Source organism: Petaurus breviceps, unplaced genomic scaffold, assembly GCF_028583685.1.
Source record: "Petaurus breviceps papuanus isolate PSGF00001 unplaced genomic scaffold, PetGlider_PUasm1.0 226, whole genome shotgun sequence".
NCBI lineage: Eukaryota > Metazoa > Chordata > Mammalia > Diprotodontia > Petauridae > Petaurus > Petaurus breviceps.
In genome coordinates this window covers 6,772,450-6,795,987 of record NW_027185890.1, presented here as the reverse complement: position 1 = coordinate 6,795,987, position 23,538 = coordinate 6,772,450, and the positions used below count along the sequence as shown (strand labels likewise).

Here is a 23,538-nt window from a genome sequence, read left to right as displayed (position 1 = left end):
AAAGAGTTTACATTCCAATGAGGGAATATAATATATCCTTAATATTGATAGCCAGGGAAGTTGTTTTTTTGTCTGAAAAGTCAGAGTAGAACCACAGGGAAATAAATTATCATGACCTTTCTAGATGCAGTAGTAGTATAGATTCAATTCTAGTACCAATGTTAAGAAAAGAAAGTTGAAGGTGGTAAGAAAGGGAACATATATGTTGGAAAGTCAGAAAATGGCTAGGGTGAACAGAGTGAAAAAACAAAACAAAACATGACTTGTTGCCAGCTTGATGGTGTGAGGTCTCATAAATCAATATAATAGTTAAGATGAAGACATGGTCAAGAACTTTTTTTTCAATGTGATATATTTGATGCTCTCATCACATTCTGGGCAATAAGTATTTTTCATTATGAGTGATTATAAATTACTCTCACTTATACTTTATTTGCATGACTATACATTTCAATGTCTAAGTATTATAAAGCTTAATATTTTTTTAGCATTGTAAATTTTACCACACACTTTATACACATTATCTCATATGAGCCTTACAACAAATTTATGAGGTATGTATAGATATTATCAGATCTGTTTCATAGAAAAACGCAACTGATGCTCAATTAAATTGTGACACATGGTCACTCAGATGTTAAGTGCCAGTGCTAGAACTTAAACCCAGGTCTTCATGATTCTAAGTAATATATTCCATTCACCATAGCAACATGGGTTGAGAATTTAGAGAATTTAGGAAAACCTTATTTCTTTTGTAACTTGTTTATTTATTTATTTATTTTTAGTTATTCATTTACAATCCAATTAGTAATTTTCTTTGAAGCTTTGCTTGTGACTATTTTCACATTGTCTTCTTCTTAGTTTATGTCTTGATTGTCCTTGCCACCATAGTAGCTTTTTATGATCAAGTTCTACTTTTTTTTGGGGGGGGGGTGGTTGTTTACTCATTTTCCTATCCTTTTTCTTCATTTTGAAAAAAATGTTAAATGGTAAAGTTGAACTCTGCTCACCTACTGTGCAGCTGGTAGCACAGTATATAGAGTGCCAGACCTAGAGTCAGAAAGACTCCTGAGTTCAAATCTGGTCTCAGACTCTTACTAGCTTTGTAACTCTGGGAAAGTCAATTAACCCTGTTTTTCTCAGTTTCTTCATTTGTAAAATGAATTAGAGAAGGTAATGGCAAAACATTCTATTATCTTTTCCAAGAAAGCTCCAAATGGAGTCACAAAGAGTTGAATACTACTTAAACAACTGAACAACAACAGCTTCTCACTTGGGGTTGGGAAAGCACTGTACCAAACTTTACTTTTTGGTGTTGCTGCTTTCAGTTAGTTCTTGTGATCTGCAAGTTTTTGGTGCTTTCAAGGCAGTATCATCCTGTGAGAGGTGTTCTCTTGGTTTGGGCTATGATCTTTACCCAGGGAGCTGCCCTCCTCCCATGTAGCTTGAAGAAATAGTGTTCTTCTTGATTCTGTAACTCTAACCAGGTCTCCCACCCTCCCACCAATCAACACCTATTGCCCCAGTTTTAGCAAAGGGTCTCCTGTAATCTTTTTGACCAGATGTCTAGTCCCTTTATTGTCTCAGTTACTATTGCTTATGGCCACCTCCAAGGCCAACTACTGGTGCTCCTGCTATGTTCTGGGCTTGGGCCAACCGCAGTGTTATAGTCTTTTCCTGCCAACCTGCTCAATTACTTTAGGCTGGATAAATGTCTTCCTATGACCTTTTGTTGGCTCTGCCACTTCAGATTTTGATTTGAGCTGTTATTTTCAAGTCATTTGGAAGAGACTGTTGGGATATTTCAGCCGGGACCAGACTGTACTTTGCCATCTTGGAGCTACCCATCCTTTATTTCCTTTGAACTTTTTCACCCCCAGACTTCATAACATTAGCAACATATTTGGTAAATATTTGAAGTCTTCCACTTCACCTTTATATCACCTGTAAAGGGTAAAAATATATTCCATTTACTTTTCATTGATGGCAGGAATTCATATGAAAGAGTGCCCCAGCATTTGCAGAAATACAAATTAAGTTAAACCTAAATATTTCTTCTCTGTTTTTACTGACAGACTAAAAGAAATATTCATCATTTTAATACCTTGTACTTGAAGCATTGCTATATGGCTGCAAGGATCCTAAGACTTGAAAGGGCAATGGAAGTGGGCATGAACAAACTGCAGAATTCTACAAAATAGAAATTTCATAGAAGTTGTATAGGAAAGTTCATGAAAGAAATGTATGAGTCAAAGTTAAGGTTAGCTAATCATGTCAAAAGGACAAGGGATAACCAAAGAATAACCTTTATATTCTATTGTTATATTCATAATATCAAGAAAAAATGAGTAAGGAATTCAACATATTTGGTGAGTGCCAGGTGGAAAGCCTATAGGTTAACCTGGACAATACAATGGACAGTCATGACTGAGTTATCTACATCTTCAAAAGGAACACTTAGAATGATGAGATTATAGATATATTTGAGTGTTTGAGATTCAAAGTTAATCAACAAGGAAGTGTCAAGGTCAGTTTTTCAAATTGCAAGAGAAATATTGTACATGCGTAGTTACGCAAAACATTTCGATACTGGATATATTGTGAAAGACTAACTATATTTTCCTCCATGCTATCCCACCCCAACTTGTTCTATTTTCTACTTTGACCCTGTCCCTTTTCAAAGGTGTGTGCTTCTAACTACCCTCCCCCCAAATTTCCCTTCCTTTTATCATGCCCCTTTTTTTCGCCTTCCCCCCCTACTTTCCTGTAGGGTAAGATACTCAATTTAGTGTGTATGTTGTTCCCTCCTTAAGCCAAATTCAAAGGGAGTAAGGTTGACCCATTCCCTTTTGCCTTACTGTTCTTCCCATCCATTGTAACAGTTTTCCCTTGCATCTTTTTACATGAGATAATTTACCCCATTCTGTCTCTCCCAATCTCCTCTCATTATATTCCTCTCTCACCTCTCAATTTGACCTTTTAAGTATCATCCCTTCATATTCAATTGGTCCTGTGCCCTCTGTCTATATATGTACCTGTACACTTATATGCATACACTCACATATGTATTCATAAGCACATATATACTCCTATATAGACAAACATATGTGTATATATGTATATACACATTTATATTCCCTTCAACTATCCTCATACCGACAAAAGTTTCATAAGTTGGAATTATCATTTTTCTATGTAGGAATGTAAATAGTTCAACTTTCATAAGTTGCCTAAGATTTCTTTTCCCTGTTTACCTTCTCATGTTTCTCTTGCTCCTTGCATTTGAATGTCAAATTTTCTATTCAACTCTGTTTTTTTCATCAAGGATGCTTGAAAGTCCTTTATTTCATTGAATGACTATACTTTTCCTTGAAACATGATACTCAGTTTTGCTGGGTAGGTGATTCTTTGTTTTAATCCTAGCTCCTTTGACCTCCAGAATATCATATTCCAAACCCTCTGATACCTTAATATAGAAGCTGCTAGATCTTGTGTTGTCCTGATTGTGTTTCCACAATATTCAAATTATTTCTTCTTGGCTGCTTATAATATTTTCTTCTTGATCTGGGAATTCTGGAACCTGGCTATAATATTCCTGGGATTTTTCTTTTTTGGATCTTTTTCGAGAGGCAATTACTTAATTCTTTCAATTTCTATTTTGCCCTCTGGTTCTAGAATATCAGGGAAATTTTGCTTGATAATTTCTTGAAAGATGGTGTCTAGGCTCTTTTTTTGATCATGACTTTCAGGTAGTCCAAAAAATTTCAAATTATCTCTCCTGGATCTATTTTCCAGGTCAATGGTTTTTCCAATGAGATATTTCACATTGCCTTCTATTTTTTCATTAATTTGGATCTCTTTTATAGTATCTTGATTTCTCATAAAGTCATTAACTTTCAATTGCTCCAATCTAATTTTGAAGGAGTTATTCTCTTCAGTGACTTTTTGAAATTCCTTTTCCATCTGGAAAATTTGGCTTTTTAAAGCATTCTTCTCCTTACTGGCTTTTTGGGCCTCTTTTGCCTTGTGAGTTAGTCTGTTTTTTTAAGGTGTTATTTTCTTCAGTCAGATTGTTGACTTGCTTTTCATGATTTTCTTGCATCATTCTGATTTCTTTTCCCAATTTATCATCCACTTCTCTTACCTGATTTTCAAAGTCCTTCTTGAGCTCCTCCATGACCTGTAACCAATTCATATTTTTCTTGGAAGCTTTTGGTGCAGGGGTTCTGACTTTGTTTTCTTCCTCCTGTTCCATGCTTTGATCCTTTTTGTCCCCAAAAAAGGAATCTAAGGTTTTATTGCTATGCTTGCTTTGCTTCCTTTGCTTGCTCATGTTGCCCCTCTATCACTTGACTTTTGAGCTCTTTGTCACAGTAGATCTCTGCTTCCAGAGAGGAGATTTTTGTCCCAAATCGCTGGGGCTTTTGCAGCTGCAGCAGCTATTAGTTGGGTGCCCTCTCTGCAGCCCCCACAAACTCTGGCTCACTCATCACACACACCAGGACCTCCACCCAAGACAGCAATCCATATCCAAGCAGATTAATGCAAGAGTGATTATCCTCTGAAGAGTTACTTGATCTTCCTATGATCTGCAGACCGGTATGTGGCTGCATGGCTGTGGTGCTTCTGCCACTCCTCACTCTGGGGGCAGAGGCTGTACCACATTCCTAGTCCCTCTCACTTCCAACAGGGTTCTACACTGACCTTTTACTTTGTATTTGGCATTTATTGGTTGATAGTTCTGGAAACCGCCACAGTTGCTGGTGATCCACTTTCCTTAAGTCTTCTCCAGCTGCTGCTGGTCGGGGGCAACCCTGAGGCTAAAACTGTGGGTTCACATGAGTCTGTGCTCGGCTTCTAGCATTCTGTGATGGGCCCTTTCTGTCCACCTGTTGGACTGCCTTCAGTGGGAGATTTGTTTCTCTCTGTCACTTTGTGGGTTTTGGAGATCTAAAATTTGTTTAGAGTCATATTGTATAGGTATTTGAGGTGGATATGGGGGGAGCTCATGAAGTTTTCCTGCTTCTATGCCACCCTCTTGGCTCCACCCCCCCCCCAGATCACTAGAATTCTAAACATGGGGGACAGGTAGTGGAAATGGTAAGATAAGCAATAGAGTTTTTTATATGAGGAACAACAAGGAAACCAGCATTGCTGGATCATCAAATATGTGCTGGAGTATAACAAGAATGATAAAGTAGGAAGGAGACAGGTTATGAAACATTTTAAATGCCAGAGGATTTGCATGTGTGTGCATGCAGAGAGACAGAGAGAGAGACAGAGAGAGACAGAGACAGAGGGAGAGATAGAATAAGACATTATATATATATATATATATATATATATATATATATATATGGGAATCTTAGTCAGACAGATAACAAAAGAAAATGTACACTTTGTTTCCAAACACTCAAAAGTACCAAAAATATCATTAATGTGGATTTTTCATCTAATGATGCAGATTGTGTCTTTTGTCCATGTGCCCCCCAAGTTCACCAGGGCACATTATCCTCAACAAGGGAGTGGGCCTTCCTTATTTTACCAGGTATGGTGAGTCTAACAGTGGTAAACCCCCAGTGTCCATCAATTATTACTCATTCACTGCATACATAGGCATATTTCCTTTATATTAACCACTTTTGGAAAATATCTTTTGTTTCTTGATAATAGTTATCTGTAGTGTGATAAAGCCGACTGATGAACATATCTTCATTATCCTCTGAATGACATTATCTTTTAGTTCTTTGGAGATTTTAGTGTTCTCTAACAGCTGTATGTTTTCACCAGTAGCATCAGGATGACAATCTATAATTTCACTGGTGTGAGAAATATCAGGTAAGGAAACTCCCTCTTCCGTAATATGGGTGGTTACCTTTTTATTCAGAGCTACAATCATAGAAAGTTACCTAGATGACAAAGAGGTTAAATGAGTTTCTAAGAATCACACAGTCACTATTTGTCAGAGGTAGGACTTCACCCTGAGTCTTCTTTGATTTATCTACGTGACATACTGCCTTTTATCAGTAGAATGGAGGCATGAAAATATGTGCCTTTTTGTATGATTGCTTTTAATGAGAGTCTGAGAGTAAAAGAGAGAAGCCAAGGAAAATTTTAAAGGGCAAGGCTTTAGGGAAAAAGAAAATAATAGATTTCTGTACCATTTCTCCTAGTCAAGCTCACAGATTTGAGATAAGAATCTGTGATGAACACTGCATGAGCAAGTGTGATTTTTGGATGATGTAGTAGATAGAATGCTGGTCGTGGATCTGACTGCAGAAACTTATGAGCTGTGTAACTTTGGGCTAGTCACTTAACTCTTTTTGCCTCAATTTTCTCATCTGTAAAATGAGCTAGATAAAGAAATGGCAAACTACTCTAGGATCTTTGCCAAGAAAACCCTAAAAAGAAGTCACTAAGAGTTGAACACAACTAAAAAATGATTAAACTCAACAACAAAATGCTTCTATAAATTAGGTAGTAGAGAATGATAGGGAAAGGAGAGATGGGGGGAGATGAATGGAAATATTGTTGTGTCCAGAAGTGTCATGCAATATATGAATATTAGGTAAAAAAAAACACATGTGAAATGGGACAGAGATCATGAAATTGAGGGGTCTGATCTGGAAAGTTGTGACTGGAGCAGAAGCAGTATAAAGATGAGCACCAAAACAAAGAGGTAAAGTTTCAGGAGAAACTGTAAGGTTTCCATACTGAGGAAGCTAGAGAGTGGTGAAGGGTCATGCCTGACAAGTAATTTCTTGTATTCAAAGTTTCATAAGTTAATGCATTTTTAAATTCTCACCTACCTGTGTCTGTACTTACCCTATAGCTTCTTCTGAATATATTCTAGTAGGATAACTCCTGCCATGACCACTTTCCTTCCCACAGTTACAGGAGAGACTAAGTAATCAAAAAGAAAAAAAAATTTAAAGGAAAGAAAAGTCTAGCCTCTTGATGTATTTTTGCAATTAGCCTTTGAGGAGGTGACATCACATTTGGAGAATGTAGCTAATCTAATTCAAAATTTTAAGCAGAAAAATTGCAGCCAGATGTGGAGAAGAGGGATTGAACAATCAAGTGCCATATGGAAAGATGAAATAGAAAACAGCCCCCAAAGAAGGTATTAAATCTGTCACATTATTCCTGTTTTCTCCTAGTTTTGAGGAATAACAGATTATTTTGGTTAAATATTGCCCTGTTGAATCAGAATGCCAAAAGACATAATAGCCAATAAAGTATAAATACTTCCTGCATTTGCTTTGAAATGTGGAAATCTTGCAAATACAATGGATGGCCCAAGAGAAGAGTAACCCAAGGAATAAATCAGATGTTAGGATATCAGACACTAAAGCAGGCTGGTAAGGGAGAAAACTCTGGGCAAAGAATCCATTCAGTCCTGCCCCTCATTTCTCATCAAATGCCCCTGTAAAAGAACAGCTCTACTTCATACTAAGATTCTTATTTTTTACTATTATGGACTTCATATGAGAAATGTATTGCCTTGCAAACTGCTGTTTCTTTTTGCATGGGTTATCTAAAATTTTCCTTTTCTCTCAATTCGATAAACACAATGATTATATTACTGAATGTTTAATCTTAGGTGGGAATTCTGTAACTATTATCAATGAATAAGACATTGCTATTTTTTACCTTTGTGGTAAACTTTTATCCTAATATTCTATGTAAGGTGAGAAGGGAAAAGTCATAAGCTCAGATATTTGAGCTGGAAGGGCCTTTAAAGGCCATTCAGTCTAACCCTCTAATTTTTCAGATGAGGCATTGGAGCCTCAGACAGGTTAAATGTTTTACCCAGTGTTCCCATTAGTAAGTTTCTTATCCTGAGTCTAGTTTTCCATTCACTATGCTAATAGGAAGTGAATTAACCTTTCTCATCAACAATGGAAAAATAGGATACAGGTATAAACTTGGCTTTGGGATTTTTTAAGATAGGAAGACATAAAACTGTGTTCGTGAGACAGTGGCCAAGATTTTGATACAGTTGAAGAATGTGCCATAGCAAAAATTGGGCAAAATATTAAGGATGTTCGTTGAGAAAAGAAGACCTAAAAGGGATATGAGTTCTCTAAGAATTTCAAGCGTTATCATATAGAAGATATATACCCTTGAGATAAGAACAGGGAGCAATAGAAGGAAGATGCAAAGAGGAAGATATAATTCAATAGTTCAATATTGTAATGTAATGCCAAGGAAAGGCAACTTCCCAAGGTTCAGAATACCAGCATAGGTGCTCTCCATTTTATTCAGTGACCAACCAAGAACAGAGAAGATTAAAACATGACATCATTCAAAATACAGCATTTACTAAATGTGATTAAATAATCTCCAAGGACTACCCCACCCCAGGACCTTCCAATCATTCAATCGATTACAAAGTCTCTGTTCTAAATACTTCTCCACCCCTAGGCTATACCTTAATTAAGTCCACCACAAAGCCCCTCTTCTTAAATGGAGATTAGTTTCCAAACATAAGGTCAAAAGTTCCCTTTTTGTGTTCCCTTTGTGACCCCTGGATCACAATTGAATCTACCCCAGAGTTACATCAAGTTTAAATACAGCACTTAATACCCAAATGGAGGTCTTTTCTTCATCTTGACACCAGGCAAGTTCTCAGCAATCTTAGTTCCTGGGGAGACAAGGCTTAGCAAGGCCATAAGATACATTGCCAGTCCCTTCATGAATTCATCCTCTGTCTGTAGAACAGTCCTAGAACCCCTGAACACATTAGCAAAGCCCTCTCCCAGGATTTCTGTAAACATACAACAAGAAAATCGTTCTTCAGGGCTTCTGAACCAACAGAAAGGCTCCCAGACCCCTGCAACAACAGCACTGTCCTTCACCAGTGGACAGTATTCATTCTGTCTGCAGGACAGTCTCCAGACCCCTGCAACAAAAGCACTGTCCCTCACCAGTGGACAGTATTCACTCTCTGTCTGCAGGACAGTCTCAGGGCTTCTTAGCGAACAGCCAGGTTCCAGGACTTCTTCAACAAAAGGACTGTCTTTCACCAGTGGACAAATCTGGCAAAACAACATCAAAACAGACAGACAAAGTACCAGCAAAACAGCCATGTCTCCTCAGTCCTTGGCAACTCAGGGGGCAGGTCTCAAAAGTCCAGGGCAATTCAAAGCGGCCACCAGCAATTCTCTTAGTCTCTCCCTCTCTCCACGAGGTGCTGCTTCCAAAAAGATCTTCCGCCTCTCTCTAGTGTCTCTCCAAATCTACATCACCAGCTCCTCCCAGTTCAGGACTTTCTTTTCACATCAACAAGCCCATCCCACAGGTGGGATTAACAAACTCTGGGTTTTAACACAATCAATTTGAAAACCAAGCCAATACAGGGGAATCTTTAATTGCCATTACTATCACAAATATAAGAAAAAGTCGGGGCTGCCAGGTAGCACAGTGAGTAAGAGCACCGGCTCCAGTGTCGGGATTGATTACCTGGGGATTGAATCCCGGGCTCAGACACTTAGCATCCACCCAGAAACACCTGGCCATGTAACCTTGAGCAAGTTACTTAACCCCAATTGCTTAGGGGCGGCCAGGTGGTTCAACAAGTAAGAGCACTGGCTCCAGTGTCGGGTTGACCTGGGGATCAAATCTGGGCTCAGACACTTAGCACCACACCCAGAAATAACTGGCCGTGTAACCTTGAGCAAGTTACTTAACCCCGATTGCTTTAAAGAATATATATAAGAAAAAGTTTCCTACCCATCACAACGATGCAAAAGCAGATGGATTGATGCAGGAGACAGGGATTTTTTCCATCAGAAAGTATTTTAAAACAAAGGGTTTTTTTGGGGGGAATGTAGTAGGAGGCATCCTTGCTTGGTTAGGTACAGGATGAACTCCATATCCTCTGATGTCTCTTCCAGTTCCTAGATTATGTGATTTTGTGAAATCGTAAAAGAGTTTCACAGAGGTCAGAATATTCTCAGGCTTTGCTTAATTAAGAAGTTTCCCTTTTAGGACTAAAAAAAAAAAAAGAACTAGGCCCAATTACGATGATCAAAAGTTTTCTTAATTCCAAAGTCTATATTCTAGTCTGATGCACTTCATGAACTTGATGTCTGTGCCCTGTAATTTATTCTCTTGCTGTTCCTTTGCTTTTTCCTTCAGGGGAAGGCAAGGGGATTTGTGCAGTGACTGTTTTTTTTTGGAAGTATCACACTTTTACTGACATTTAATGATCATAGAGGACATTTTCACAGAACAGAAAAAAAAGACAGACCTAGTATAAAGAAAAAAAAAACAAATTAATATTCTTCACCTTTATCTTCCCCATCAGCACTATCAGCTCTAACCTCCTCATAATCTTTCTCCAGGGCAGCCATATCCTCCTGTGCCTTACAGAACTCTCCTTCCTTCATGCCCTCCCCCACATACCAATGCACAAAGGCACGCTTGGCACACATCAGATCAAATTTGTGGTCCAGGCAGACCCAGGCCTCAGCAACGGCTGTAGTGTTGCTCAACATGCACACAGCCCTCTGTACCTTGACCAGGTCACCACCAGGAACCACAGTGAGAAGCTGGTAATTGATGCCAACCTTGAAGCCAGTTGGGCACCAATCCACAAACTGGATGTTATGCTTTGTCTTGATGGTGGCAATAGCAGCATTGACATCTTTGGGAACTACATCACCACGGTAGAGCAGGCAGCAAGCCATGTATTTACCATGGCGGGTGTCACATTTCACCATCTGGTTGGCAGGCTCAAAGCAAGCATTGGTGATCTCTGCTACAGTCAGCTGCTCATGGTAGGGTTTCTCAGCAGAGATGACTGGGGCATAAGTGGCCAGAGGGAAATGGATATGGGGATAGGGCACCAGATTGGTCTGTAATTTTGTCAGATCAACATTCAGGGCACCATCAAATTGGAGATAGGCAGTGATGGAGGACACAATTTGGCACAATTCAGATTAGTGTAGGTTGGGCATTCAATGTCAAGGTTTCTTCGACAGATATCATAGACGGCCTCATTGTCTACCATGAAGGCACAATCAGAGTGCTCCAGGGTGGTGTGAGTGACCAGAATGGAGTTGTAGGGTTCCACTACATCTGTGGAAACATGAGGGGCTGGGTAAATGGAGAACTCCAGCTTGGACTTCTTGCCATAATCGACAGACAGACATTCCCTCAGCAGAGAGGTGAAACTTGAGCCAGTCCCACCACCAAACCTGTGGAAAACCAAGAAGCCTTGAAGACCTGTGCACTGATCAGTAAGTTTATGAATTCTGTCCAGAACTATGTCAATTATTTCTTTGCCAATAGTATAGTGTCCACGGGCATAGTTACTGGCAGCATCTTCCTTGCCAGTGATCAGCTGTTCAGGATGGAAGAGATGGCATTAGGTTCCAGTGTGAACTTCATCAGTAAAAGTTGGTTCCAGGTCTACAAACACATCCCAGGGAACATGCTTGCCAGCCCCAGTTTCACTGCAGAAGGTGTTGAAAGAGTTATCTCCACCCCCAATGGTCTTGTCACTTGGCATCTGACCATCAAGCTGGATACCATGTTGGAAGCAGTACAGCTCCCAACAGGCATTGCCAATCTGGACACTAGCCTGGCCAATGTGGATTGAGATGTACTCACGCATGATAAAGGTGTGCAGGGGTCCACTGGGCTAAGGAGAAATGGAAGGGAGGGCAACATGGGTTTATCACTGACTGACCGTTAGGAAGTCTCCGGGAGAAAAGTTAGTCACAGTGACTGTTTGTCTAAGACTGATGCAGTCATCTTCTCTGGAGTCATCAATTTGTAGATGAATTGCTCAGCATTCTGCTCTACAGACAAAATGTCAATTTCATCCTGTGTAGATTGGCCCATGGTTAATTAACTTTCTTTTGGGAGGAATAGAAGCTTTTGAATATGTGAGTATAGGTTTCTGTTGGCATTACCAAAAGTAATTTTCTGAGAAACAGTTTGTATTTCCTTAGAGTACTAGAAAGACCAACATAATTTCTCTGTCTTTAGTGACTTTCTGGAATTTTGTCTCTGGTCTGAAGTAGCAGTAGTAGCAGCTCTTTACCAGGACTGGTTCTCAGTGGTATTTTCTTTCTTCATCATGTTTGATAATGGATATACTCTGAAACATAACAGATAATGTGACATGAGAAATGAATCAGATGAGTTAAAGCAGGAATCAAGTCGGTAAATCTATAGAATCTTAGAACTTCAGCAGGCCATGTTCACCCTTCCATGTCTGAGGTGTGAATATCTTAGAGACCTTCTCTTTAAATCGTCACCAGCAGAGCAGCAAAGATCAGTTAGTTGGTCAGTCGACCAGCATTTATTAAACACCTACTATGATCTAGGCACTGTGCTGAGAGTAGATCAACTATGCAACCATGCAACACAATTAACCTTTCAGAGAATTTAAGTAGAATACTTTTTGATAGATTTAGAAAGATCTTTTATCTCACTAAGTTAACTTCAGGTCATATCATTTTGACCAAATATTTGGCTAAGTAATTATATAGTCTAACAGCTCTTAGCTATTATTAAAGTATTAACATATATAAAATAATTTTATTACATATAATAAAAATGATAATGATGATGATAGTGAACATTTATAGAGAACCTTAAGTTTTATAAAGCACTTCATAAAAATTTGTTTTATTTTCACAAAAACCATGAGAAGTAAGTTTCATTATTATCTCAATTTTGAAGGTGAGGAAACTGAGTAAGGTGGAGGTTAAGTGATTTTCCCAGGGTCACACTATTATTAAGTGTCAGAGGTCAGATTTGAACTCATCTTCCTGACTCCAGGACCAATGCTCTATCTAGTGTTTGACTTAGCTGATTATGTATGTATGTATGTAGGCATGTATGTAAGTGTGCCTGCATGCATATGTACACACATGCCAGGTAGCCCTGAAAGAGGATTTTCTTGTCTGTTTACAAAAGTCCTGGAGGAGGGTTTCAGAGGTCTTGGGACTATGCTGATGATTTGTGTTGACTTCTCTGACCTTGTTTGTGGGTCTGTGTTGATTTCACAGGAAGAGGGCAAATTGATGATGGTGCTGGCAATGTGCATGAATGTTGTTTTGGCTCTGTTAAGCTTTGTATTCCCAGAAACAGACACTATAAAGAACTTGAGATGGACTGGACACTGTGCGATTCAATATGGAACAGGACCTGGACAAGGAACTGGATGAACTGGACAAGGAGTTGAGAGTTGCCTAACTGTGAATCCAGGTGACATTTGGTTGATTCAGGCAAAAGCTGGGACCATGGAAGAGGAACCATGGAATCTGAGAACCAGCCTCAGCCAAGATGAAAAGACCTCTCCTTGGGTAGTTAGTGCTGACTGATAAGATCATAATTTATTGTGATCTAGGGGTGGGAGAACTTTGTACTTTGCACCTTATACTCCTTAAGGATGATTGAGTTAAAGATGATTGGAAACTAGTCTCCAACCAAGAAGAAAGGAGATTTTTTGACTGAAGAGATTAAGACAATGTGGCCTAGGGCACAGGAGACCTTTGTATTTTGTATCCCTTAAGGAAGACTTCCCCTTAAGGATGATTGAGTTAAGGACTTACTGAAAAATATATTTTGTGTAAAACTATGTGGCCACTTTAGTGATAAATTGTTATGTTATATCATTGTGAATACTGTAGTCTGATTCCTGTGAATGTTTTGCCTTAGTTTATTGCTGAATTAATAAAAAGTTCACTGTGCTATGTGATCAGAACCTTAGAGATATTCACAACAGCAGTCTTATGCAGAGCTTCTCGTGCTTGACTTTACACCTTCAAAAATGTTGTTTATTAGCTTTCTACAGACTCACCTTCAAACTGACTTGAAATTTTCACCATTAGAACTGAGTTAGATAATAAAAGTGGGGATATTGTCTCTAGAAGGTCACATTTTCGATACTCATTAACAAAGACTAGTTTTTTTAGAGTATTTAACTGACATTTTTTTCCTAAAATAAGATGTAATGCAGGTAAATTTTCAGGTATAGATCTATGCATATGTGTGTGTGGAGTGGATGGGGCGGAGGATTAAATTGTTTCTTATGTTTAAGATTTTGAGAAGGCCAAAGACTTTGATGACAAGAAGTTTCTTTTTTGGATCTTCAGTGACTATGACTGACAAGGAGGCTGGGCCATAGCCTTGGCAGAAACATTTGCCAGGTATATTCATCTCTATAGTGGTTTCTTTCTTGGAGGATGCCTTAGAGTTGCCAGGACCAGTGGAATGGTGGTGATTGTTACTATCATGGCTCTCAGGCTTAAGGGACTGGTCTATCTTCATGATATCAGAGGGAAGGTGATGAGCAAAGTGGTAGCAGTGGTTCATCCTGCAACATACTGTTTTCCCTATTCACCTCAGTCAATCTGGCTTGCCTGCCCTGTAGAGATATTGGACAGAATTTAGTGGGGATGACTGGTTTCTTCTCCACAGAGGTTGCTCCACTCAGTGATATCTGCTGGCCAGACTCACACTGTAAGCAGGTCTGATGTTCTAGGAGGACACTGCCATTTATGGGTCCTGGGCTATTTCCATTGAACTTTGAGGGTAATTGTACACAATAATAGAATATTTTGTTGGGGGGTGGAGTCAAGATGGTGGAGTAGAAACACAATGTCCGAGTGTCTCCAGCTTCCACCTTCCCCAATCAATGTAAAAAGGGGACTCAACAAATTTTGGAGCTGCAGAACCCACAAAATGACATAGAGAAGCTAACCTCCCACTGAGGACAGCCCAGTATTCCGGCAAGAATCAGCCAGCACAGTGCGCTGGGAACTGAGCCCAGGCCTGGGTAAGCTGGAGGTTTTAGCTCCAGGGCAGGTCTGACCAGCCGCCATCCAGAGGGACTGCAGATCAGCAGCAGCTGTGCACGTTTCCAGAATTATCAACACATAGATGCCAAGGACAAAGTGAGAGGTCAGTGCAGTCTGGAATTTGGGACCCAGTAAGTATGAGTGCGTGGCTTTTGCCCCCAGGTCGAGAAGCCACTGAGACACACCAGGCACAGCCAGCCAGGGCCACATGGCAGCTTCAGTTCCTGGCCTACAGAGTGTAGGGGGACCAAGCGACCAGTCTGAGGGCTAATCGCTCTTGCTTTAACCTGCTTGGATCTGGATTGCAGTCTAGGGTGGAGGTCCTGGGGTGCATGACCAGATTGCCAGGGCATGTGGAGGCCTCAGACAGGGCACCCATCTATTACCTCTAACAGCTGAGAAAACCCCAGTGTCTGGGAAGAAAGCTCCGCTGTCTAGTGGCAGAGTCCTACTATGGCAAAAAGCCAAGGGGTCAAGTGACTGAGGGGAGACATGACCGGGAAAAGGAAACAAAGCAGATGGAAGATTCCAACATTAGATTCCTATTTTGGGGGAAAAAAGGAGCAAAGCATGGAACAGGAGAAAGACAGTGAAGTCAGAACTCCTGCACTCAAAACATCAAAGGAAAATACAAGCTGGTTACAGGCCATGGAGGACCTTAAGAAGCAGATAAGAGAAGTGGAGGCAAAATTGGGAAGAGAAATGAGAACGATGCAAGAAAATTATGAAATGAGAGTCAACAGCCTGACTGAGGAAAATAATACCTTAAAAAACAGACTAACTCAAATGGCAAAGGAGACTCAAAAAGGCAATGAGGAGAAGAATGCCATAAAAAGCTGAATTTGCCAGATGGAAAAAAAAATCTCAAAAGCTCACTGAGAAGAATCATTGCTTCAGAATTAGATTGGAGCAAATGGAAGCTAATGACTTTATGAGAAATCAAGATGCTGTTAAACAGATCCAAACAAATGAAAGAATAGAAGGCAATGTGAAATATCTCATGGGAAAAACCACTGACCTGGAAAATAGATCCAGGAGAGATAATTTAAAAATTATTGGACTACCTGAAAACCATGATCAAAGAAAGAACCTAGAAATCATCCTCCAGGAAGTTCTCAAAGAAAACTGCCCTGATGTTTAAGAACCAGAGGGCAAAATAGAGGTTGAAAGAATCCACCGATCGCCTCCTGAAAAAGATGCCTCCCAAAAAACTCCTAGGAATATTATAGCCAGGTCCAGGAATTCCCAGATTAAGGAGAGAATATTACAATCAGCCAGAATGAAATAATTTGAATACTGTGGAAACACAATCAGGATAACCCAGGATCTGGCAGCTTCTACACTGAGGGATCAAAAGGCTTGTTATATAATATTCCAGAGGTCAAAGGAGCTGGGATTAAAACAAAGAATCACCTACCCAGCAAAACTGAGTATCATGTTTCAGGGGAAAATATGGTCATTCGGTGTAATAGAGGACTTTCAAGCACTCTTGCTGAAAAAACCAGAGTTGAATAGAAAATTTGACATTCAGATACAAGAAGCGAGAGAAGCATAAGAATATAAACAGGGAAAAGAAATCATAAGGAACTTATCAAAGTTGAACTATTAACATTCCTACATGGAAAAACAATAATTGTAGCTTATGAAACTTTTCTCAGTATGAAAATAGTTGAAGGAAACATATATATATATATATGTATATATATATATGAGGGTATATGGGTATATGAATACATATGTGAATGTGTGTATATATGTTTACAGGTATACATAGATATAGGGCACAGGAATAATTTAACAGGAAGGTAAAATTAAGAGGTGAGAGACGAATATAATGAGAGGAGATGGGGAGAGACAGAATGGGGTAAACTATATCATACAGAAGTGGCAAGATAAAATGGTTACAATGTATAGGAAGCATAGGAAGGCAAAAGGGAATGAGTAAACCCTATTCCCATTGAATTTGGCTTGGGCAGGGAATGAAATACATATTAAATAGGGTATCTCACCCTACAGGAGAGTAGGGGGAAAGGGGATGAGAGAGTGGATGACAGAAGGGAGGGCAGGCTGGGGGGAGGGAAGTTGGAAGCACACACTTTTGAAAAGGGAAGGGATCAAAGTAGAGAATAGAACAAGTGGGAGGTGGGATAGGAGGGAGGGAAATATAGTCAGTCTTTTACAATGTATCTACTTTGTTATTGTTTTGCATTAGCCACATATATACAACTCATAGTGAACTGCTTATCTTTCCAGTAAGGGTGGGTGACAAGGGAGGAAGGGAATGAATCTGGTATTCAAAGTTTTAAAATAAAATGTTTAAATACATACATACATACATATATATATATATATATTATAAAAAAAATAAAGAATGCTTTGTCATGGCCCATTGGTCTGTATAATTTTATACTGAAGTAGACAAATTATGGTTGAAGTCTTTTATAAATCTACAGTTGAGTTTGCAAATCCCAGGTACCTTTGAATATAGCAATAGTAAGTAGGCTAGATAAGAATACACATGAGGATTTGAATAATGGTCGTTGGAACTGCAATTAAAAATACATGAAATATTCTAGATACCTCTCTCCACTTGCCCCCCTCCTCCCTGGGAGATGAGGGTCATAGTTTGCTAAGCCTATGCAAATAGTTAAAGAGGTGGGATATGGACGGTGGAGAATGAGGGAAGTCAAAATATGCTACAAAATTTTTTAATTTGTTTTTTTAATTAAATTTTATTTTTGTCAATCAATAAATTCTCCTTTCTAATCCCCCCCCCCAATGAGAAACATAAGCAAAACCCTTGTTACATACTGGCTAAGAAGTAGAGTGGTGTATCAATGGAATAGATTAGGTACAGAAGACACAGTAGTCAATGACTGTAGTAACCTACTAGTCTTTTTAAGTGATCCACTTTATTTATTTTAGTTTTCAAAATTAATTTTCACAATATTCTGAGTTAAAATTTTTCTCCCCTACCCCACCCGAAGATAGCAAGCTAATTGAATATCCCTTCACCTAAACTGTTCTCTCTTATGTCCTCCCCCATCTCCCCCCTAACTTTCTAGTAGGGCGAGATGGATTTCTATACCTCATTGCCTCTATATGTTACTTCCCAGTTGTGTGTAAAAACAATTTTTTTAAGATTTGTTTTTAAAACTTTGATTTCCAGGTTCTTTCCCTTCTTCCTTCCTCATCCACCTCCACTGGGAAGAAAAGCAATTCAATATAGGTTGTACATATGTAGTTACACAAAACATTTTGATAGTATTGTGAAAGATTAACTATATTTCTTTCCATCCTGTTCTGCCCCCCATTCATTCTATTTTCTCTATTGACCCCGTCCCTTTTCAAAAGTGTTTGCTTCTAACCACCCTTTCCCCTAATTTGCCCTCCCTTCTCTCATTCTCCCCATTATCCCCTTTGCTGCCCTCTACACTTTCCTGTAGGGTAAGATACAAATTGCGTGTGTATATAATTCCCTCCCTAAGCCAAATTCAATGAGAGTAAGATTGATCCATTTCCTTTCACCTTCCTGCTGTTCCCCTCCATTGAAACTGTTTTCTCTTGCCTCTATTATATGGGATAATTTACCCTATTCTATCTCTCCCTTTCTCCTTCACCCAATATATTCCTCTCTCACCTCTCAATGTTATTTTTTAGATATCATCTCATCCCTTCCTATTCAACTCATCCTGTGCCCTCTGTCTATGTATACATGTACACACATATACACACACTCACTTATACATTTATACAAACATATGCCCTCCTATACATACATATATATGTATGTATGCAAATTTATTCCCTTCAACTATTCTCATAGTGAGAAATGTCTCATGAGTCACAATTATCGTTTTCCATGTAGGAATGTGAATAGTTCAGCTTCAATAAGATCCTTATGATTTCTTTTTTTTCTGTTTACCTTCTCATGCTTCACTTGCTCTTTGTATTTGAAAGCCAAATTTTCTGTTCAGTTCTGGTTTTTTCATCAAGAATGTTTGGAAGTCCTATATTTCATTGAATGTCCATATTTTCCCCCTGAAACATTATGCTCAGTTTTACTGGGTAGATGATTCTTGGTTTTAATCCTAGCTCCTTTGACCTCCAGAATATCATATTTCAAGCCCTTCAATCCCTTCATGTTGAAGCTGCTAGATCTTGTGTCATCCTGACTGTGTTTCCACAATATTCAAATTGTTTCTTTCTGACTGATTATAATATTTTCTCCTTGACCTGGGAACTCTGGAATTTGGCTATGATATTCCTAGGAGTTTTCTTTTTGGGATCTTTTTTTTTTTTTTAAGCAATCGGGGTTAAGCAACTTGCTCAAGGTTACACGGCCAGTTATTTCTGGGTGTGGTGCTGAGTGTCTGAGCCCGGGATTCGATCTCCAGGTCGTCCCAACACTGGAGCCTGTGCTCTTACTCGCTGAGCCACCTGGCCACCCCTGGGATCTTTTTTGAAAAGGCGATTGGTGAATTCTTTCAATTTCTACTTTGCTCTCTGGTTCTAGAATATCAGGGCAATTTTCCTTGAGAATTTGTTGAAGGATAATTTCTAGCCTCTTTTTTTGATTATGCCTTTTAGGTAGTCCAATAATTTTTAAATTATCTCTCCTGGATCTGTTTTCCAGGTCAATGGTTTTTCCAATGAGATATTTCACATTTTTTCATTTGTTTGGATCTGTTTTATAGTATCTTGATATCTCATGAAGTCATTAGCTTCCATTTTCTCCAATCTAATTTTGAAGGAATAATTCTCTTCAATGAGTTTTTGAAATTCCTTTTCCATCTGGACAATTTGGCTTTTTAATCCATTCTTCTCCTCATTGGATTTTTGGACCACTTTTGCGATTTGAGTTACTCTATTTTTTGAGGTGTAATTCTCTTCCATATTTTTGGGGGGTCTCCTTTAGAGGCTGTTGTCTCACTTTTTGTGATTTTCTTGTATCATTCTCATTTCTCTTTCCAATTTTTCCTCTACTTCTCTTACTTGATTTTCAAAATCCTTTTTGAGTTCCTCCATTACTTGCAATCAGTTCATATTTTTCTTGGAGGCTTTTGTTGAAGGAATTTTGAGTTTGTTGTCTTCTGGTTCCATGTTTTGATCCTCTTTCTCCCCAGAAAAAAAAGATTCTATGATCTGATTGCACTTCCTCTGCTTGGTCTTCTTGCCAATCAATTACTTGACTTTTGAGCTCTTTGCCATGGTAGAACTCTGCTTTAAAAGTGGAGAAAGCTGTGTTCCAAATTTCTGGGGTTTCCACAGCTGTTTTCAAAGTTGTTGTCAGAGATCTGAGTAGGTTGCTATTTCCAATTCACTAATTTTACTTTTCAAGGATTTGTTTTCTTCATGAAACTTTTTTCCAATTTGGTCACTGTAGATTTAAATTTGTCTTCTACCTCTCTAATTTGGGTTTTAAAATCTTTCTTGAGCTCCTCCAAGAATGCTTTTTGGGCTTGAGACAAGTTCATATTTTCCTCTGTGGTTTCAGGTGTGAGTATAGAGTCCATGTTGTCCTCTGTATTTGGTTGTTCTTGCTCACTATAATAAGCTCTAATCGATTTTCTTGCCTTCCCCTTCTCCTTTCCAGCTTCCTTCATTCTCATTGTAATTTCCTATTTCCTAATTTCTCAGGCTGGGAGCTAAAGGCCTGGTTGTTGACTTTGTATGCTGAACCCTCTGGGTGCTTAGATTGAGGTTAAGGCCAGGACTCTTAGTGTTTCCCCTGAGTTACCCTGAGGCTCACAGAGTAATCTGAGGGGAAGGGGTGGTCTGGGCACTACAGATTTCTGCCTCTATGCCCCTAGGCTACAGCTCAGGGGGGCTTTTGCTGGTCAGGTGAGGTGAGGCTTGTTGGGACCCCTCCCCCTCTTCTCTTCAGACTCCTTGCTGCCTCAGTTACACCCTTTCTCAATGAGTCCTAAGCCTGAGGCTATTTCCACTATTTCAGGATTTTACTCTGGGTGGGACATTTATTTCTGGGTTTTCTTGGTCAGGGAGGGGGAATCAGAGCATCCAGAGTTTACTTTGCCATCCTGGCCCCTGTAAAATCAGGTTGGTGACTTTTAAACTTCCAGGCTATGGGCTGATAGCCCCAGGAGAAGCTGTTTTCTCTGCTGTGGGTCCTGAGCTTTCTCTTACCCAACTCAGATTGATCCTCCTGTCCTATGGTGAGTTGCTGGTGAGAGGGCTCCAGATCACTCTTGAGGTGGTTGAGTCTGCTGGCTGGGGGCCCTTCTCTCTCTGAGGTAGTCTGCTCTTTCTTCTGAGCTGCTGCAGCCCCCATGTGCTCTGTGTTTCCCCTGCCTGGACCAATGTGGGCAATTTCCTGGGCTGGATTCTGCCACGCTTTGTCTTCCAGTGGATTCTGACACTCCAAAATCCTTTCAGATTCACCTTTTAAAAATTAGTGACAGGATTCCTGGAGGAGCTTAGAAAAGTAACTGCTTTCATTCTGCCTTCTTGGCTCCACCCCCAGCTCTCTACAGCCACCACAAGCTCTGACACGCTAGTGCTCTCCACCCCAGGACCACCACCCAAGGCTGCATCCCAGATCCAAGCAGGTCAAAGCAAGAGTGGTTACCCTCTGAATGCTTGCTTAGTCCCTGTATGATCTGATGGCCAGGAACTCTGGAGGCAGCCATATGGCAGCAGCTGCAGTCACTGCCCAGCTACCACCTCTGTCGCTGGGGACAGGGGCCAGATGATGCTCTTCTCTTACCCAGTTTCAACAGAATTCTTTACTGACCTTTTACTTTCTCTTTGGTGTTTTTGGCTTGAGAAGTCTGGAAACTTCCACAGTTGCTGGTGATTCACCCTCCTGAAATTTGCTTTGATCAGTCTGGGTCACAAGTCTAGACTGGTGGAGGTCATGCAGGACTGTGCTCAGTTGCCACTTAGGCATTATAGACCCTTCCTGTTGGTCTATCAGGCTGCCTTCAGCAGGAAATTTGTTTCTGTCTGTCACTTTGTGTATTCGGTGGCTCTAAAATTTGTTTACAGTCATTTTTTACAGGTATTGAATGTGGTTGGAGTGGGAGCTCAAGCAAGTACCTACTTTTACTCCATAATCTTGGCTCCACCCCCAGTAATCTATTGTTTGATAAACCCAAAGCCTCCGGTTTCTGGCATAAGACCTCTATTTAACAAAAATTTCTGGGAAGATTGGAAAATAGTATGACAGAAACTAGGCATAGACCAACATCTTATATTGTATACAAGATAAAGTTAAATTTTGTACACAATTTAGATATAAAAGCTGATACTAACAATTTGTAGTAGAGCAAGGAATAGTTTGCCTGTCAGATTTATGGAGAACAGAAGATTTTATGACCAAAATAGAGATAAAAATATTATAAAATGCAAAATGGCTCATTTTGATTTATATTAAATTGAAAAGTTTTTGTATAAACAAAGCCAATGCAACTAAGAAGGGAAGCAGAAAGCTTGGAAACAATGTTTATAGCCAGTTACTCTGATAAATGCCTCATTTCTAAAATACAGAGAGAACTGACTCAAATTTGTGAGAATACAAATCATTTCTTAATCAATAAATGGTCAAAGGATATGGACAGGCAGCTTTCAGATGAAGAAATTAAAGCTATCTATAGTCATATAAAAATGTTCTAAATTACTATTACTTAGGGAAATGAAAATAAAAACAATTCTGAGGTACCATTTCACACCTATCAGATTGGCTAATATGACAAAATAAGAAAATGCTAAATTTGGAAGAAGTTGTGGGGAAAATGTAACATTAATGCATTGTTGGTGGAGTTGTGAACTGATCCTATCATTCAGGAGAAGAATTTGGAACTATGCCCAAAGGGCTAAAAAACTGTGCATACCATTTGACCCAGTAATATATCCCCTTTGCCTGTATTCCAAAGAGATCATTAAACATGGGAAAAGAACCTCATATGTACAAAAATATTTAAGAAGCTCTTTTGGTGGTGGCCAAGAATTGGAAATTGAGGGGATGTCTTTCAATTGGAGAATGGCTGAAAAATATTATTGTGTATGAATATAAGGGCATATTATTGTTTCATAAGAAAGAATGAGCAGACAGACTAAACCTGGAACGATTTACATGAACTGATGCTGAATAAAGTGAGCAGACCAGGAGTACATTGAATACAATGTTCAGCAGCAACATTGTGTGAGGATCAACTTTGATAGATTTAGCTCTTCTTAGCAATGCAAGGGTCAAAGTCAACTCCAAAAGACTCATGATGGAAAATAATATTCAATCCAGAAAAAGAAATATGGAGTCTGAATGCAGATCAAAGCATATCATTTGCTCTCTTTACAACATGACTAATTTGAAAACATGTTTAATATAAATGTATATGTATAGCCTGTATCAGATTGCATGGTATCTTGGGGGATGGGATAGAGGGCCAAAAAATTTAGAAATCAAAATTTTGTAGATATGAATGCTGAAAACTAAAAACTAACAATAAACCTTTGTCACAAACCTGTATCGACAAGAAAAAGAGCTGCCTTGGATATTTTCATATATTTTTTAAAGTTTGTTTTGCTTAGGATTCATTCCTACCTTATCCTTTGCTCAAACCACCCCACTTTCCCTACTCCCCTTTCCTTCTCTAAAATATTATGAGATGTGCAATGTCATTGAGAAAATGTATGATAGAAAAGTAAGAGAAGAAACATTTATTAAGTTCCTACTCTTGTGTTCTCTGTTGAGTGA

At 39.2% G+C, this 23,538-nt stretch overlaps 1 pseudogene; it reads right to left on the bottom strand.

The window, feature by feature from the left end:
• Nucleotides 1-10,194: 10,194 nt before the first annotated feature.
• On the bottom strand, nucleotides 10,195-11,723 carry LOC138166787 (tubulin alpha-1C chain-like; annotated as a pseudogene).
• Between the last annotated feature and the right edge of the window lie 11,815 nt (nucleotides 11,724-23,538).